This window comes from Rattus rattus, chromosome 3 (genome assembly GCF_011064425.1).
Source record: "Rattus rattus isolate New Zealand chromosome 3, Rrattus_CSIRO_v1, whole genome shotgun sequence".
NCBI classification, from domain to species: Eukaryota; Metazoa; Chordata; class Mammalia; order Rodentia; family Muridae; genus Rattus; species Rattus rattus.
This window is the reverse complement of record NC_046156.1, coordinates 163,859,999-163,878,483: the sequence shown is the minus strand read 5'-3', so window position 1 is coordinate 163,878,483 and position 18,485 is coordinate 163,859,999.

Sequence of the window (18,485 nt, the reverse complement as noted above, 5' to 3'; positions counted from 1 at the left end):
CAAATATGGCTCTTAGTGATATTTTTATTTAGCTTTTACACACGGTATTGTTTTCTCATAGGAAGCAGCAAAACATAAACTCTATTGAAACTTCAAAAAAAATAAAATCCATATTTTATATATCTCAGTGAATTGCACTTTTAAAAACTTTGGTTAAATGGGAAATTGTAGATAATACTTCCAGCTCCAATTTATCAGCGCATTCTTTCAATTGCTGAGGAATTTGAGCTAAGAATTTTTATGCTTTTATTGATTACAATTCTTATGCCTTCAATAACCTTTAATATCATATTTTGTTGTAGATTTTAGGAAGGAACATTTCTACCATACAGTAGTAAATTTGCCAAAGTACACAATACTTTGAAATACATTTGTGTTTTGTCAATGTCTGATTGAAAGAGCATTCTAAATGAATAAAATTATGATGATCATAAATTATATGTTGAGAAGTCATAAAAAAAGTTAAATAATTTCACAGAGCTGCAGTCATCTGCCAAGAGTCAGTAGAAGATGGTGCCTGTGAACAGTCAGTCAAGAATAGAAGAGGGACAAAACTACTCTAAACCTCACGGCAAACACTCTTGCCTCTCCCGGGGAAGACAGTTACTGTCCTCTATTGTATAAATATCGGTAACCCTGACAGTCTGTAAACTACAAAGTTCTGTGGACAAGGTCTAAACACATGTCTAAACTAAGTGAGTCATAAAACAAAACAGAAGAAATGTCTAGGGGAAAAGTACTGTAGGAAGGAGTGTAAGGGTTTGTTGTAGTTGCAGGGGGATAAAGGATATGAGAATAATCAGGAAGTATTTTATACATTGTTAAAGAAAATTTTAAATATTTAAAAGCTGTGTAGGAGGCAAGTGAGGACATTCTGGTTGAAGCTACCAACCTGTGTGCTATCCATGCCAAACGTAACAGTTATGCCAAAAGACGTCCAGCGAGCATGCCATACACATGGAGAATGTGCTTTCAAGTCCACTGTGAGGGAAAAAATTCATTCTTATAATGATATTTTTCCTCTTCTTCCTGTTTACAGTAGTTCTGAATGTCAGCTATTTTTCTATGCGGTCAAAGGTACCTAAGTATATGATTGTGAGTGGAAACATGGGGGACAGAATCAGTTATTGATACTTTTGTCACATTGTGTGTGAATTTTTAATATAAATGCAAGATGAAAAGCATTAATGCAAGCAAAATGTTTCAGTGAACACATTTTAACAGCTCAACTTTATAAAAATTATAAATAAACCTATTAAAATACTCTGGACAAAGCCAACATTTGGATTTTTAAAAAAATAATTTATTTTTTCCTTATTCGTTACTGGGTATTTCCTTTACTTATATTTCAAATGTTATCCCCTTTCCTTCTTTTCCATCTAGAATCCTGCTAGTCGTTCCCCCACCCCCCTGTCTCCATGAGAGTGTTCCCCCACCCACCCACCCACTCCCTCCCATCTCCCTGCCTTGGCATTCCCCTACACAGGGGCATTTATCCTTCACAAAAAAATTTCTTATTAATGGCAAAAGAAATTCAGGCTTTTAAAATTATGAGAATGTATTTTGTAACCAAAAGCATTGAATCTTATAAAAAATCTTGGGAATAATAAAATAAGCACAGTATTTTTGCACTATGGGTAATCAGCACTATTCATGTAATTGAACGAATTGATAACTGCTCTCATGTTATACATACAGGGGAGAAAACTTCTGATAACATAATACTCACATATTCAGTGTAAAGTATAAGACATCAGAAAATCATTTTATTCAGAAATATAGTAAAATTTCACTTCAATCTTGTTAGAATTACTGTCATAACAAGTGCCAGTGACAATACGAATATATACTACTACTGAGAATGTAAATGAGTACAACTACTGTGGAAGACATTTTGGCAATTTCTAAAATCCTCAAAATGTGATTTTCACATTAACTAGGAAATCTGTTACAGGGAAGGAAATGATATCAGCATGCACATAAGCAAACAACCAAACAACTAAGTGAATGACCATCCTTTTTTTGTACCATTCACAAAAGAAGGTTAGAGAAGCAACCTAATGTCATCACAGTATTAAAAATGTGATAGTTAACAATTATTATCACTTAGATTAGATATGGAATTTGTAACAGATTAACATGTGGGAGCATCTGATAGGGTATTACAGAGAGCTTTAACTGAGGAAGACTCACTGATCACAGAGGACAGCTTCTTAAATACTAGAATCCCAGACAAATGAAACTACAAACAGAACGAAAGGTTGACAGCAGTGTTAGCTTTTGTCTGTTCTCTTATTGTAGATACAGTGTGATCAGCTGCTTCCTGTCCCTGTTATCACGCCTGTTCACCATGGTCTACCACTTCCTTTCTTAAACCATGAGTAATAATAAACTCATTGTCCTGAATATTAATTCGATGACAATTGATCATAGCATCGAAAAATAGTTAAAATAATCTGGAAAGAAAATGTGTTGTATATGTCTACAGGGTTTATTATTCATTTGTAAAACTTAGAATCTGGTCAGTTGTGCTGAATGAGTGAGCCTTTGAAACACAATGCTAAGTGAAGTGGGTCGGAAATAAAAATATAGGAAACAAGTGTTCTCTCTTACTTGCTAGCACTGCAGATGTTGATTGTGTAGAAGTAAAAGTGAGAATAGGACCTACTAGGCATAAGGAAGCTAGGCTGGAGTTAATGTAGAGTGATCTTCAGTTCAATTAATGAATACATCACGCATATTTGGATAATGTAGAAATAAGAGAACAACAGTTCCTATTCCCCAGTTGCTCTTCTTCCTATGTATTTGAGTAGCACCTCAGGCTAAAAACCAAGTCCACCAATTTGATGAGGCGATATGAACAGTGATCTTCAGGTATATGCCTATGTCTGTTCCCCTGAGCAGTTGAATTAGAGCTTCTGTATAAAACTCACTTTTTTTTAAATGTAGAAGCTGGTAATCATTACACAAGCTGGATGCTTGCGCAGAAAGTTCAACACAGGTGAGTCGATGCCTTCATTCTCAGGATGAAGTTATTTAAGAATAGACTTGTCATTCTTGATACTTCACTTTTTTGCCCCACAAATCAATAGACAATCATATTCTCTAATGTTGCCAATGTAAGTGTATACTCTGTGAGGCAGAACAATGGACATATCTCATTTTGACAGCCTCATAAAAGCTTTTCAACAAGTAAAATTCAGTTGTGTAATATGTTATTAGATTTATTGTTATAACTGAGGAATCATACTTTTAAATACATGAGCAGAATAATTACACCAAAGCTCTGTCACCTGTTTTCAAATGAAACTGTAACGGTGATCCTAAGAATAAAATTCTCAAAATTGAGCTCTTCATTTATGAGAAACTAATATTCCGAACACTGATTTGGGGACTTGGGTATTATCTTATAGCTTGCACCACGACTTTGCTAACAATGGCCATGACTTCTTTATGGCATTCACTTTGCAGCCAGACTGTCCATAGAGACTCATATTCCTTTTCTCTTACATCTGTAACAGATGCTTCATACAGTTCCAAATGTTAATGCCCCCTACTTACACTTGACAAAGTTAAGTTTAAAAAGTGAATGGAAAAAGGAAGAACATTGGTTGCTTTATCTGACAGAAACTTACCAGCACCAATTAAAAAACATAAGCATATAGAATTGTACTTATTTGAATAGTCAGTAATGCTTGTAATAACATAGTTGTAAAAACCCAGACTACTAGCTCTAGACATATACTATAAATTGTTTGCATACTGCTTTGTTCAAGAACGTAACTGGTGTTTAAACCAAATCTGAGAGTTTTATACCTAGTCATTAATGTCTTAAATTCACAATCAGAGAACTTATTTACCATGTGTCACGTCCAGCAAAATTTAATTAAACTTTTAGGTAAACTTAAAGATGATCTCGATTGTTTAAAAATATCAAAGTGTCAGCTCAGTAGTAAAACCGCAATGCATGGACAAACACATCTCTCTGTATGGTGTAATTTCATTACATTCAATTTAGCAGATAAACTGACAAAAGCAAACTCTTCCAAAATATGTTACAATATGGTCTATTTTATCCTTCATAGCATGCAGCCAGAGTAAAATAAATGTTATCACGTGACTCAAGCATAACATTGAACAGTTATGATAGTTCTCCTGGCCCCACTGATGTTTTAATAATCTGACCCCCTGTCAACTACTCCCATCTACCAAACATGTTTTGAATGGATTCTCATGAAATGTTATATAAAGAAGAAAGATTTACTGGACCTAAGACTTTATGAAACCAAAGTGTCAGAATTTCTGAAAATGCTTATCTTTAATGTTGTGTGATTTATCAATTTAGATTACTATGATATACTCTGCAGAGACAATATTTTCAAATGTGATAGCATTTTATCACTGTATCTGTTGTCAAACTGACTTTATTAGAATCTTCCTGATGGAGAAACAGCATTAGTGCTTTATTTTATTAATATTTACCTCATTCATGAGAAAACAATTTCTATAAATGTTTATCAACTCCATATAAATTAGTGATTTTCTTGTTGTATGGTAAATGGTTAAAGAATGTATCCATGATTACAAAATGATGTTGCTCGGCATCTAATCATTAATCTGAATCACAAAATGCAAACAAACACTTCAGAAATGTATCTCAGAAATAAATATCACGTTCTCATCATCAGCCACAATCAAAGTGTGTACCTCTACAAAAACATCAAAATCGTAGGCACTTTCAGTCATAAAACAGACTTTACATGCATATAAATGTGTGGTTCTCTTGCAATAATAAAGTGGATAGTTTAGAATTTTTCTTTAATTATCATTAAAAAATTATAGAAAAACATAATCTTAATACCAACATAAAAATATTAAACCACAAGTGATGTAAGCAAGGTAAATATACAAGTGAATAATTTTGGTGTCAATGCTATATTGTTTGCCCAGGTGTGTGAGTACTATACTCAGCTAAGAATATATAAAAAGAGCATATTCTGCTAAATCAAAATATCAAAAAATGATGTATTTAATATTTTACAGAAATTAGTAAATGCTAATGTAACCAACAATGTGGTTATATGCACAAATATGTTAAGGAAAGGCTTTCAATTTTAAATATCTTTTTCTTTTTCTTTTTCATTTGAAATGGTAACAATTTAATCTTGGGCTGGGTACTAAATATAGTTATATTATTAGATATATGATTTTAAGATATTTTCTCTAAACTTGTCTAGTTTTGCATTGTCATGAGGCTATTTTAGACAATCTAAATCATTAGATCACAAACAGTATTTATAATTTAGATGACGCAATTGATTTAATTTTAAGTATGTAGCTTCTGTTAGTATATATAATTAATATTAATCCAAATTACTAATGAATTTTCCCCCTTTGTTTTACTGTTTTCTACTTCTGTATAATGGTTTGTCAACATGCTTTTATGTATGTTATGTGTTATGCATTATATAATTTTTTCTATAAAAATAGTTCTAATTATTACAAAAAGAGTTTTAAAATATCATTGTTTTTCTAATATGTCCAAACTTACTATTTTAGATGTTTTAATGACTGTATTCATTTTATTTAATCATTAACATGGTCTCATATTAAAAAAACTTTACTAATTAAAATATTTATATAGTGTATAAAATAATTTTTCAAATTCATATTTAAACATTTTAAACTAACATATAATTGATTTTATAAATATTTATGTGTACATCACATATTTGTACTAATCTGTTTATGTATGTAGATGATTTTAATTAGATGCATTCTAATGCAAGATATTCTTCAAACTTAATTTTTCAATGTTTTCATTAGAAATTGTTTATATGGTATTGTATTTTTTAAATTTTATTTAATCTTTTTTTAAAGTCAAGAATTTATCCCTTTCTTGTCCACTCCCTTTCTTTTCTTTTCTTTTCTTTTTTTTTTTTTTTTTGAAGCTTTTTTATTGTTCAGGATTGTTTGAACCATCCTGGGTATTTGTTTATCTTTATGGAGCTTAGAACTGTGTTTTAAATGTCCATAAAAATATGTTGGAATTTTGATAGGGTTTGCATTGAATGTGTAAATTGCTTTTCATCAGAAGGTCATTTTCAGTTTGTTAATACGACTGGTCATGACCATGGGAAATCTTACCGTCCTCAGTTATATTCCTCAGTTTCTTTTTTTATCTTTATTAACTTGGGTATTATTTACATTTCAATTGTTATTCCCCTTTCCGGTTTCCAGGCCAACATCCCCCTAACCCCTTCCCCTCCCCTTCTTCATGGGTGTTCCCCTCCCCATCCTCCCCCCATTACCGCCCTCCCCCCAACAAGCACGTTCACTGGGGGTTCAGTCTTAGCAGGACCCAGGGGTTCCCCTTCCACTGGTGCTCTTCCTAGGATATTTATTGCTACCTATGAGGTCAGAGTCCAGGGTCAGTCCATGTATAGTCTTTGGGTAGTGACTTAGTCCCTGGAACCTCCGGTTGGTTGGCATTGTTGTTCATATGGGGTCTCAAGACCCTTCAGCTCTTTCAGTTCTTTCTCTGATTCCTTCAACGGGGGTCCCGTTCTCAGTTCAGTGGTTTAATGATGGCATTAGCCAATGTATTTGCTGAATTCTGGCCGTGTCTCTGAGGAGAGATCTATTCCGGTTCCTGTCTGCCTGCAATTCTTTGATTCATCTATCATAGCTAGTGTGGTGACTATATGTATGGACCACATGTGGGGCAGGCTCTGAATGGGTGTTCCTTCAGTCTCTATTCTAAACTTTGCCTCCCTATGCTCTCCCAAAGGGTATTCTTGTTCCCCTTTTAAAGAAGAGTAAAGCATTCACATTTTGATCATTCTGTCTTGAGTTTCATTTGTTCTAGGCATCTAGGGTAATTCAAGCATTTGGGCTAATAGCCACTTATCAGTGAATGCATACCATGTATGTCTTTCTGTGATTGGGTTAGCTCACTCAGGATGATATTTTCCAGTTCCAACCATTTGCCTACGAATTTCATAAACTCGTTGTTTTTGATAGCTGAGTAATATTCCATTGTGTAGATGTACCACATTTTCTGTATCCATTCCTCTGTTGAAAGACATCTGGGTTCTGTCCAGCTTCTGGCTATTATAAATAAGGCTGCTATGAACATAGTGGAGCATGTGTCTTTGTTATATGTTGGGGCATCTTTTAGTTATATGCTCAAGAGAGGTATAGCTGGGTCCTCAGGTAGTTCAATGTCTAACTTTGTGAGGAACCTCCAGACTGATTTCCAGAATGGTTTTACCAGTCTGCAATCCCACCAACAATGGAGGAGAGTTCCTCTTTCTCCACATCCTCGCCAGCATTTGCTGTTACCTGAGTTTTTGATCTTACCCATTCTCACTGGTGTGAGGTGAAATCTCAGGGTTGTTTTGATTTGCATTCCTTTATGACTAAAGATGTTGAACATTTCTTTAGGTGTTTCTCAGCCATTCGGCATTCCTCAGCTGTAAATTCTTTGTTTAGCTCTGAACTCCATTTTTAATAGGGTTATTTGTCTCCCTACAGTCTAACTTCTTGAGTTCTTTGTATATTTTGGATATAAGCCCTCTCTCAGTTGTAGCATAGATCGATCTGCATTCTTATTCATGCTGACCTCCAGATGAACCAGCACCATTTGCTGAAAATGTTATCTTTTTTCCATTGGATAGTTTTGGCTCCTTTGTCAAAAATCAAGTGACCATAGGTGTGTGGGTTCATTTCTGGGTCTTCAATTCTATTCCACTGGTCTATGTGTCTGTCTCTGTACCAATACCATGCAGTTTTTATCACTATTACTCTGTAATACTGCTTGAGTTCAGGGATAGTGATTCCCCCAGAAGTCATTTTATTGTTGAGGAGAGTTTTATCTGTCCATGGTTTTTTGTTGTTCCATGAAATAGCCATTTTTTGGTCTAACTCTCTGAAGACTTAGATTGGAATTTTTGTGGGTATTGCATTGAATCTGTAGATCACTTTTGGTAAAATGCCATTTTTTTTATTAATCCTGCCAATCCATGAGCATGGATGATCTTTCCATCTTCTGAGATCTTCTTCAATTTCTTTTTTCAGAGGCTTGAAGTTCTTATCATACCAATCTTTCACTCCCCTGTTTAAAGTCACACCAAGGTACATTATGTTATTTGGGACTATTATGAAGGGTGACTTTTCCCTAATTTCTTTCTTGGCTTCTTTCTCTCTTGTGTAGAGGAAGGCTACTGATTTATTGAGTTAATATTATACCCAGCCACTTTGCTGAAGTTGTTTATCAGCTTTAGCAGTTCTCTGGTGGAACTTTAGGGATCACTTAAATATACTATCATATCATCTGCAAATACTGATATTTTGACTTCTTCTTTTCCAATCTGTGTCCCTTTGATCTCCTTTTGTTGTCTGATTGCTCCCGCTAGGACTTGGAGAACAATATTGAATAAGTAGGGGGACAGTGGGCAGCCTTGCCTAGTACCTGATTTTAGTGGGATTGCTTTAATTTTCTCTCAATTTAGTTTAATATTAGCAACTGGTTTGCTGTATGTGTCTTTTACTGTGTTTAGGTATGATCCTTGAATTCCTGATCTTTCCAGGACTTTTATCATGAAGGGATGTTGAATTTTGTTAAATGTTTCCTCATCATCTTATGAAATGATCATGTGATTCTATCTTTCAGTGTATTTATATCGTGGGTAATGTTGATGGTTTTCCATATATTAAACCATCCCTGGAATGAAGCATGATCACTTGATCATGGTAGATGATTGTTTTGATGTGCTCTTGGATTCGGTTTGCCAGAATTTTATTGAGTATTTTTGTGTCGATATTCATAAGGGAAATTGGTCTGAAGTTCTCTTTCTTTGTTTTGTCTTTGTGTGGTTTAGGTATAAGGGTAATTGTGGCTTCATAGATGGAATTCGGTAGTGCTTCATCTGTTTCAATTTTGTGGAATATTTTGGATAGTATTGGTATGAGGTCGTCTATGAAGGTCTGATAGAATTTTGCACTGAACCCATCTGGACCTGGGCTCTTTTTGGTTGGGAGACCTTTAATGACTGCTTCTTTTTCTTTAGGAGTTATGGGGTTTTTTAAATGGTTTATCTGTTCCTGATTGAACTTTGGTACCTGGTATCTGTCTAAGAAATTGTCCATTTTCTGCAGATTTTTAAGTTTTGTTGAATATAGGCTATTCTAATAGGATCTGATGATTTTTTGAATTCCCTCTGATTCTGTAGTTATATCTCCCTTTTCATTTCTGATTTTGTTAATTTGGACACACTCTCTGTGTCCTCTCGTTAGTCTGGCTAAGTGTTTATCTATCTTGTTGATTTTCTCAAAGAACCAACTTTTGGTTCTGTTGATTCTTTCTATGGTCCTTTTTGTTTCTACTTGGTTGATTTCAGCTCTGAGTTTGATTATTTCCTGCCTTCTACTCCTCCTGGGTTTATTTGCTTCTTTTTGTTCTAGAGCTTTTACGTGTGCTGTCAAGCTGCTGACATATGCTCTTTCCTGTTTCTTTCTGCAGGCACTCAGAGGTACAATTTTTCCTCTTAGCATGGCTTTCATTGTGTCCCATAAGTTTGGTATGTTTCACCTTTATTTTCATTCAATCCTAAGAAGTCTTTAATTTCTTTCTTTCTTTCTTCTTTGACCAGGTTATCATTGAGTAGGGCATTATTCAACTTCCATGTATATGTGGGCGTTCTTCCCTTATTGTTATTGAAGACCAGCTTTAGCCTGTGGTGGTCTGATAGGATGCATGGGATTATTTCTATTTTTCTGTATCTATTGAGGCCTGTTTTTTGACCAATTATATGGTCAGTTTTGGAGAAAGTACCATGAGGAGCTGAGAAGAAGGTATATTCTTTTGCTTTAGGATAGAATGTTCTATAAATATGTTAAGTCCATTTGGTTCATGACTTCTCTTAGTCTGCCTTTGTCTCTGTTTAATTTCTGTTCCCATGATCTGTCCATTGATGAGAATGGGGTGTTGAAATCTCCTAGTATTATTGTGTGAGGTGCAGTGTGTGCTTTGAGATTTAGTAAGGTTTCTTTTAGGTATGTAGTTGCCCTTGTATTTGGAGCATAGATATTTAGCATTGAGTGTTCATCTTGGTGGATTTTTTTTTTGATGAATATGAAGTGTCCTTCCTTATCTCTCTTGATGACGTTTAGTTGAAAATTGATTTTATTCGATATTAGAATGGCTACTACAGCATCCTTCTTCTGACCATTTGCTTGGAAAGTTGTTTCCCAGCCTTTCACTCTGAGGTAGTGTCTGTCTTTGTCTCTGTGGTGTGTTTCCTGTAGGCAGCAGAATGCAGGGTCCTCATTGCATATCAGTTTGTTAATCTATGTCTTTTTATTGGGGAGTTGAGTCCGTTGATATTGAGAGATATTAAGGAATAGTGATTGTTGCTTCCTGTTACATTCGTATTTGGATGTGAGATTATGTTTGTGTGCTTTTCTTCTCTTTGTTTTGTTGCCAAGACGATTAGTTTCTTGCTTTTTCTATGGTGTAGCTTGCCTCCTTATGTTGGGCTTTGCCATTTATTATCCTTTGTATGCTGGATTTGTAGAAAGATGTTGTGTAAAATTGGCTTTGTCATGGAATATCTTGGTTTCTAACTGTTCTGTATCCTATATTTCCTGTCCTGATCTCCATGAGGATGTACTCACACCACACTCCCCCCCAAAAGACCTCCCCACTCTTTGGGTCCTCCAATCTCTTGAGGATCAGGTGCATCTTCTCTGACTTAATCCAGAACCAGCCTGACACTATTACTGAGGCTACGGTTTGCTTACCCAAGGGAGCCTATTGTGACTGCCCTCTGAATGACACAACAAGTACCTGAGGGAGTCAAATGCAGGTATTTGCAACCAACCAAGGGAAAGAAGTTGGTGACCTCTTTGGTTGAATTATGGGTAATCTGGAAGATGCTAATGAGAAGCGTGACCCTGTAGGAGAACCAACAGTCTCAACTAACCTGGACCCCCAATCTCTCAGATACTGGAATTGCGATTTTATATTATTTTTTCTTGCCTCCATGATTCTTCAGTGAATATGCTTATGCTGTATTTGCGATACTATGTACCTGATAATAAACTCTGGGGGAAGCTGCAGATACACATTCTTGATCTCATTATGATAAATACTCTCACAGGGTTTTTAAAGATTTTTTTTAAATTTTTTATTAGATATATTTCTTTACTTACATTTCAAAGGTTGTTGCCCTTCCCGGTTTCCTGTCCATAGCCCCCATTCCCTTCCCTCCCCCTCCCACTCCCCCATATGGGTATTCGCCCTATAAATCCCCCTTATTGCCCCCCCATAACCCCCTGCACTGGAGGTCCAACCATTATAAATTCAGTTATTAAGTTGCCTAACATGTACATTGATATGTTTTTTTTATGAGACATTAATAATCATGAACTAATACCTGTAACTAAATTTGAAACTAGAGGTGATTTATAAGGCTGTCAATATTTGCCCTTCATTAGGAGGAAAAAAACTCTTATAAGTTTTTAAAAGTGAGACTTTAAGTTGTCCAACAGAGAAGCTGGAACAACTTTTGGTCATTGAATCCTGTACGTCTTTTAGTATAAGTCAAAAGTATTGATTTAGCTCCAAATATTTAGTATTTATGACACTAGGGATCCTTTTATGTTTGTGAAGAGCTTCATGGCTTTACCATTCTCAAACAAAGAACTGATCTTAACAACAGTAGAAAAGGAAGTTATTTTTATCTACTGCAGGGACAAATTTAAAGCACAGCATTTAAATCACTGCTGAGTTGACTTTTTTCATCATGGAGTCATGTTCTGAACAGTGACATGTCCATTATAACATACTTGGCCTTTTGCTCTCACAAATGTTACTCCCAAGCACTCTCTTTAAAAAGGCACATACCAATACAAAGGAAGTCTTTGCCATCATAACAATGACATAGAAAACAAGGTATATATTATAAAATAACAAAAACAAAAATTGTTTTGCCTATGTTTAAAAATGTAGAGTATAGGTGCTATACGCTAAGCTGTGTGCATAGTAGATATGCAATAAAGGTATTTTAAACTAATTAAAATGTAAAAGGAGATGTTGAAATAACCAAGGGAAACTAATTTTCACAAGATATAAGAAGCTATTGAACAGGCTGTAACTGAAGTAAGTAGTGATGCTTAGTGGATTATGCAATAAATGCTTGTATAAAGACAATAATTCACTGATTAAAGTATATATTATGGCAAAAATAATGATATATTAGCACAATCACTGGAGAGAAGCAATTTAACAGTTGTAATAATCCAAGTTTATCTTAGTAATCAATATTTGATGCCTAAACCTCTTTTTATAGCCTATGCATTTTAGAAAATGCCTTTTGTATATAATTATAATAGGGTATTTCAGTCTTAGCATTTATTATAATTATTATATTTCATATACAAATTAACTAAGGCTAAAGAACATTAGCTCAATTAACACACACACATATATATATATATACATGTATAAAATATTTCAAATTTTGGTTTTTAATGGGAGAGAGTAGAATTTTATTCTACATTAGCTGTCACAGTTCTAAATTCAGCTTCTGTGGAAATAAATATATTTTGGAAAGAAAGAACTGCACAGATGTCATTTTCCTCAAAAGCTAGCAAGTAATGAATGTAAATAATGCACTGTTTTGGTTTTTAGCCTCCAGAATCTCTTGGAGTCTGAGATATTGTTATGCCAACAGATCTAGGACCATTTTCTGCCATAAGTAGAGATGAATAGACTCATAGATATTTATTTGTAGCTTGCTTAAATTTTCTTATTAAAAATCCTCATAAGTGATATTTTCATTTGTCAGTATCCATGGTAATAGAGCCATTATGCTGTTTTGAAGAAACCCAATCCAAACAAAAGCACTAGAGTTGTTGAAAGAATCTTAAGAAATTATTGTTCATAGTTCATTCGTAGGAATATAAAAATAAAGAAAACAAAGTTAGAGCATAATTTCATTAAAACAACATTTTTGAGTCTTCAGGGTATCTTCTCACCAAAACATCCTTTCTCATTTCTGCTTCAGCAAAACATCCTATTGGTTGGCTACTTCAGCAAAATATCTTCTTGTAAGACAGTTTCCAGTAAAAATTTCACATGACACAACTGAATCTCTAAGGAAATCAGAAATTTCCACTTCAATATGCATCTCTGGGAATACTTTAACTCCTAAAAGTTCAAAAACATCATTCAAAAGGGACCTGTGTGTATCTTGGCTATATTGCTCATTCAAGTCACCACACAACATATGTACACACACACACACACACACACGCACACACACACATGCACACACACATGTACATATACACATACACACATACACACACACATGAAGGCACATAAACACAAACACACACACACACATACACACACACACACAAACACACCCACCCCAAAAAAAATTTTATTGGAATTTAAAAAAAATCACAAATAACATAAACTATACGTCCCAGTATATGGTCAGAGAGAAACAGCACAGATGTAGGGATAAGGGAGGGTGAAGCTCCTTTCTATGAGATGAAGAGAGTATCATTAATAATGCCAGGGATTAGTCCTTGTCATGTGATGGGTTTCAAGTTAGGAATGCTATTGGTTGATCATTCCTTCAGCCTTTGCTTCATCTTTGTCTCAGCAGTTCCTTTGACAGGACAAATACGGAGTTAAAATTTTTATGAGTGGGTTTGTATATTTACCTATTATCTAGGGGTGCTGCCTGGCTTCATGAGGTGGCCTCTTCAAGTTTTATGTCCCCACTGTTAGGGGTCTCAGTAAACATGCCCTACATTGGCTCTTGGCAACTACCCCTATCCCAGGTCTCTGGGACTTCCTAGAGATTCTATCCACCCACCTTCAAACCACAGCATCTGTAGATTGCCATTTATTCTTCTAGCCCTCTGGACCACTCTGTTTTCTCTCTACATACCAGATCCTGATCATAATTCCCTATTCCCTCCACTCTCTTTGCCACTTCAATCCCTATCTCTGCTTCTGATGACTGTCTTTTTTTTTTTTATTATTAACTTGAATATTTCTTATATACATTTCGAGTGTTATTCCCTTTCCCGGTTTCCGGGCAAACATCCCCCTCCCCTCTCCCCTTCCTTATGGGTGTTCCCCTCCCCACCCTCCCCCCATTGCCGCCCTCCCCCCAACAGTCTAGTTCACTGGGGGTTCAGTCTTAGCAGGACCCAGGGCTTCCCCTTCCACTGGTGCTCTTACTAGGATTTTTATTGCTACCTCTTTGGTCACAATCCACGGTCAGTCCATGCATTGTCTTTAGGTAGTGGCTTAGTCCCTGGGAGCTCTGGTTGCTTGGCATTGTTGTACATATGGGGTCTCGAGCCCCTTCAAGCTCTTTCAGTTCTTTCTCTAATTCCTTCAACGGGGGTCCTATTCTCAGTTCAGTGGTTTGCTGCTGGCATTCGCCTCTGTATTTGCTGTATTCTGGCTTTGTCTCTCAGGAGAGATCTACATCCGGCTCCTGTTGGTCTGCACTTCTTTGCTTCATCCATCTTGTTTAATTGGGTGGCTGTATGTGCCTTGGGCCACATGTGGGGCAGGCTCTGAATGGGTGTCCTTCAGTCTCTGTTTTTAATCTTTGCCTCTCTTCCTGCAAGGGTATTCTTGTTCCCCTTTTAAAGAAGGAGTGAAGCATTCACATTTTGATCATCCGTCTTGAGTTTCATTTGTTCTAGGCATCTAGGGTAATTCAAGCATTTGGGCTAATAGCCACTTATCAATGAGTGCATACCATGTGTGTCTTTCTGTGATTGGGTTAGCTCACTCAGGATGATATTTTCCAGTTCCAACCATTTGCCTACGAATTTCATAAAGTCATTGTTCTTGATAGCTGAGTAATTCTGCTGACTGTCTTGTTCTTACTTCTTAGTGTTATGAAAACTTTCTCACTTTTGCCTTCATTCTTTTGGGTCTGTGGGATATACCATGGGTATTCTGTACTTTATGGCTAATATCCACTTATTATTAAGTATATACCATGCGTGTCCTTTGGAGTTTGTGCTACCTCAATTAGGATATTTTATTTTTTAGTTGCATCCATTTGCCTGCAAAATTCATTTTCTTTGTTGTTAATAGCTGAATAGATCCTGTAAATGAACCACATTTTCTGAGTCCATTCTTCTGAAGGCAGACATCTTGGATCTTTCCAGTTTCTGGTTGTAACAAACAAAGCTGCTATGAACATGCTAGAGCACATATCTTTCCAAGAAAAACTAATACCAATACTCCTCACATTATTTCATGAAACAGAAACAGAAAGAATACTATCTGATTCATTCTATGAAGCAACATTTACTCTGATAACTAAAACACAGAAATGCACTATATAAATAAAATCAATGAAAAAAAAGCCACATGATCATCTAATTAGAAGCTAAGAATGTTTTTGATAAAATGCAACATTCCTTCATGTTAAAAGTCTTTTAGTGTTCATTAATTCATGGCTATTACTTAATCATAATAAGAGCTATATATAGCAAACCAACAGCCAACATCAAATTAAATGGAGAGAAACTAGATGCAATCCCACTAAAATCTAGAACAAAACATGGTTGCCATCTCTTCTTCCATCTTCTCAATTTAGTACTCAAAATTCTAGCCAGAAGACATAGACACAAAAAGAAATCAAGGGGATACAAGTTGGAATGGAAGAAGTCAAAGTATCATTATTTGCAGATGATACTATAGTACACATAAGTGACCCAAAAATTCTTCCAGAGAACTTCTACAACTGATAAACAATTTCAGCAAAGTGACAGGATATAAGATGAACTTATACAAATCAGTACCCTTCCTATATACAAATGATAAACAGGCTGAGAAAGAAATTCGGGGAAAAGCACCCTTCACAATAACTTCACATAGTGTAAAATTGCTGTAACTCTGACCAAGCAGGTGAAAGATCTTTAGAGTAAGAACTTTGAATTCCTGACAAAAGAAATTGAAGAAGAGCTTAGAAGGTAGAAATATCTCTCATGTTCATGAATTGGTTGGATTAAAATAGTGAAAATGGCCAACATACCAAAGTCAATCTACAGATTCAATGCAATTCCCATCAAAATTTCATAGACAATGGACAATTCATAGACATGGAAGGAGAAATTCTCAACTTAATTAGGCAAAACAACAGGATAGCAAAAACAATTCTCAACAATAAAAGAACTTCCTCCGTGGGGGTAATTATCATCCCTAACCTCAAGCTGTACTACAAGGTATTAGAGATAAAGAACTGCATGATATTGGTATAGAAACAGACAGGTTGATCAAACTGGCAATATATAAGCTCAAGTCAACGTGGATCAAGGACCTTAACATAAAACTGTATACACTAAATCTAATAGAAGAGAAAGTACAAAAGAACCTTGAACTTATTAGTACAGGTGGAAATTTCTTGAACAGAAAACCAATGGCTCAGTCTCTAACATCAACAATGGATAAGTGAGATCTCATGAAACTAAAAAGTTTCTGTAAAGCAAAAGACACCATCAATAGGACAAATTGGCAACATACAGATTGGAAAAACAATCTTCACTAAGTCTACAAGTAATAGACAGCTAGTATCCAAAATATATAAAGTACTCAAGAAGTTAACCTCTATAAAATCAAATAACCAAATTGAAAGTGGAATACAGAGCTAAACAGAATTCACAATGGAAATATCTTGAATAGCTGGGAAGAACTTAAAGATATGTTCAAAGTCCATTGCCATCAGAGAAAAGCAAATCAAAAAAAACCATAAGATTATAATTCACTCCAATCAGAATGGCTAAGATCAAAAAATCAAGGAACATCACACGCTGGTGAGAATTTGGAGAAAGAGGAATACTCCTCCATTACTAGTAGAATTAAAAGCTAAAAAATTTAGAAAAAGTTCTACCTGAAGACTCAGATATACCAGTATTGGGTTCATATGATGCCCCACCATATTCCAAGGATACATGCTATACCATGTTCATAGCTTGATTTGTAAATGTCAGAAGCTGAAAACAGCTCAGATGACAGTCAACTGAAGAATAGATGCAGAAAATGTAAATATTCATTTGTACAATGGAATACAATTCAGCTATTAAAAAGTACACTGTGAATTTTGCAGGCAAATAGATGAGTCTAGAAAGTGTCATTCTGAGTGTGGTAACTCAGACCCAATAATTCATACCTGTTATGTACTCACTTATTAGTGGACATACAATGTGCTTAATACTCGAGAGACTTAAAATGTCAGGGAAGGGGGAGGTCCAGTGGTGGGAGGAGCACCATTTCAGAGACAAAGAAAGGAAGAATGGGACAAGGAACAGTAAGAGGGGGGATTGAAAGGAGAGACAATAACTGGAAAGTAAATAAATAAAATAATTAAATTCAAGAAAATAAGCAAATTTAATTAAACAACCAGAAATAAATTTTGAAAATTGGCATATTTTAAAATATCATCCTAAATATTACCTCAATTTAAAACAAAGTTAGGGAAGAAATATGAACTGAAAAGGACTTAAAAATGAAATTGATATTCTAAGAAACTACACTGAAAATAATATAGAACCATAAATACAAGTACACAAGAAGAAATTTAATAAATGAAATATCTGACAGGCAAATTATAACGAAAGGCAGCAAAACAATTTGAAAATTAATATACTAAATCAATGAGAAAAAAATGTTAACTGTAGCAATAAGCCAATATGATTGACAGGACTTTTCAGAAGCAATCATGAAAAGAATAATAATTTAAGAAGCTGAAAGAAAATAATTCTTCACTTATGTTGCTCTAATCTTAAAATTGGTTTCAAGAAGGGTAGAAAATACACTGTAAGTAACCAAAAACAAGTTTTGCTATTATATTGCACAGAAGGTGATCAGAGTTAACAATAATGTCTTTTCAAGGGGCTAGAAAACATGAGTTTTAATGTTTTCATCACAAAAAATTGGAAGTAACAGACTAGCATTGGCCCCATTTTATCACCAATATATGGATATTTACTTTATATATATTTAAATTGTAACCATCAAATGTAAATAAAGTGACATAATCACATATTAAAAATATGAAAGAGTGTATTCCAAAAGATGTTTATGTAGCTTCTGTTTATATACATTAATTAATACAATAAATTAAAATTAAAAAAAGAGAAGTGGGAAGAAATATGACTAATACTGAAAATTGGGCAATTAATTTAGCAATAAGAAGTAGTTAGAGGTTATGCAAAAAATTGGAGAGAATTAATGATGTGGAAGACAATATAATTCCTAACAAAAATTTTGGGAATTTTAATTTATTAATGCTTGATTTCTTTTAACCAATAGAAATAACTCAAGTCCTCTTAGATATAGAAAAATGAAAAAAAAAAAAAGACAATATCATTTGACATAAACATCATAAAAAACACAGTATAGAGAGGCAGACATGCTGGAAAGCCAGAAGAGA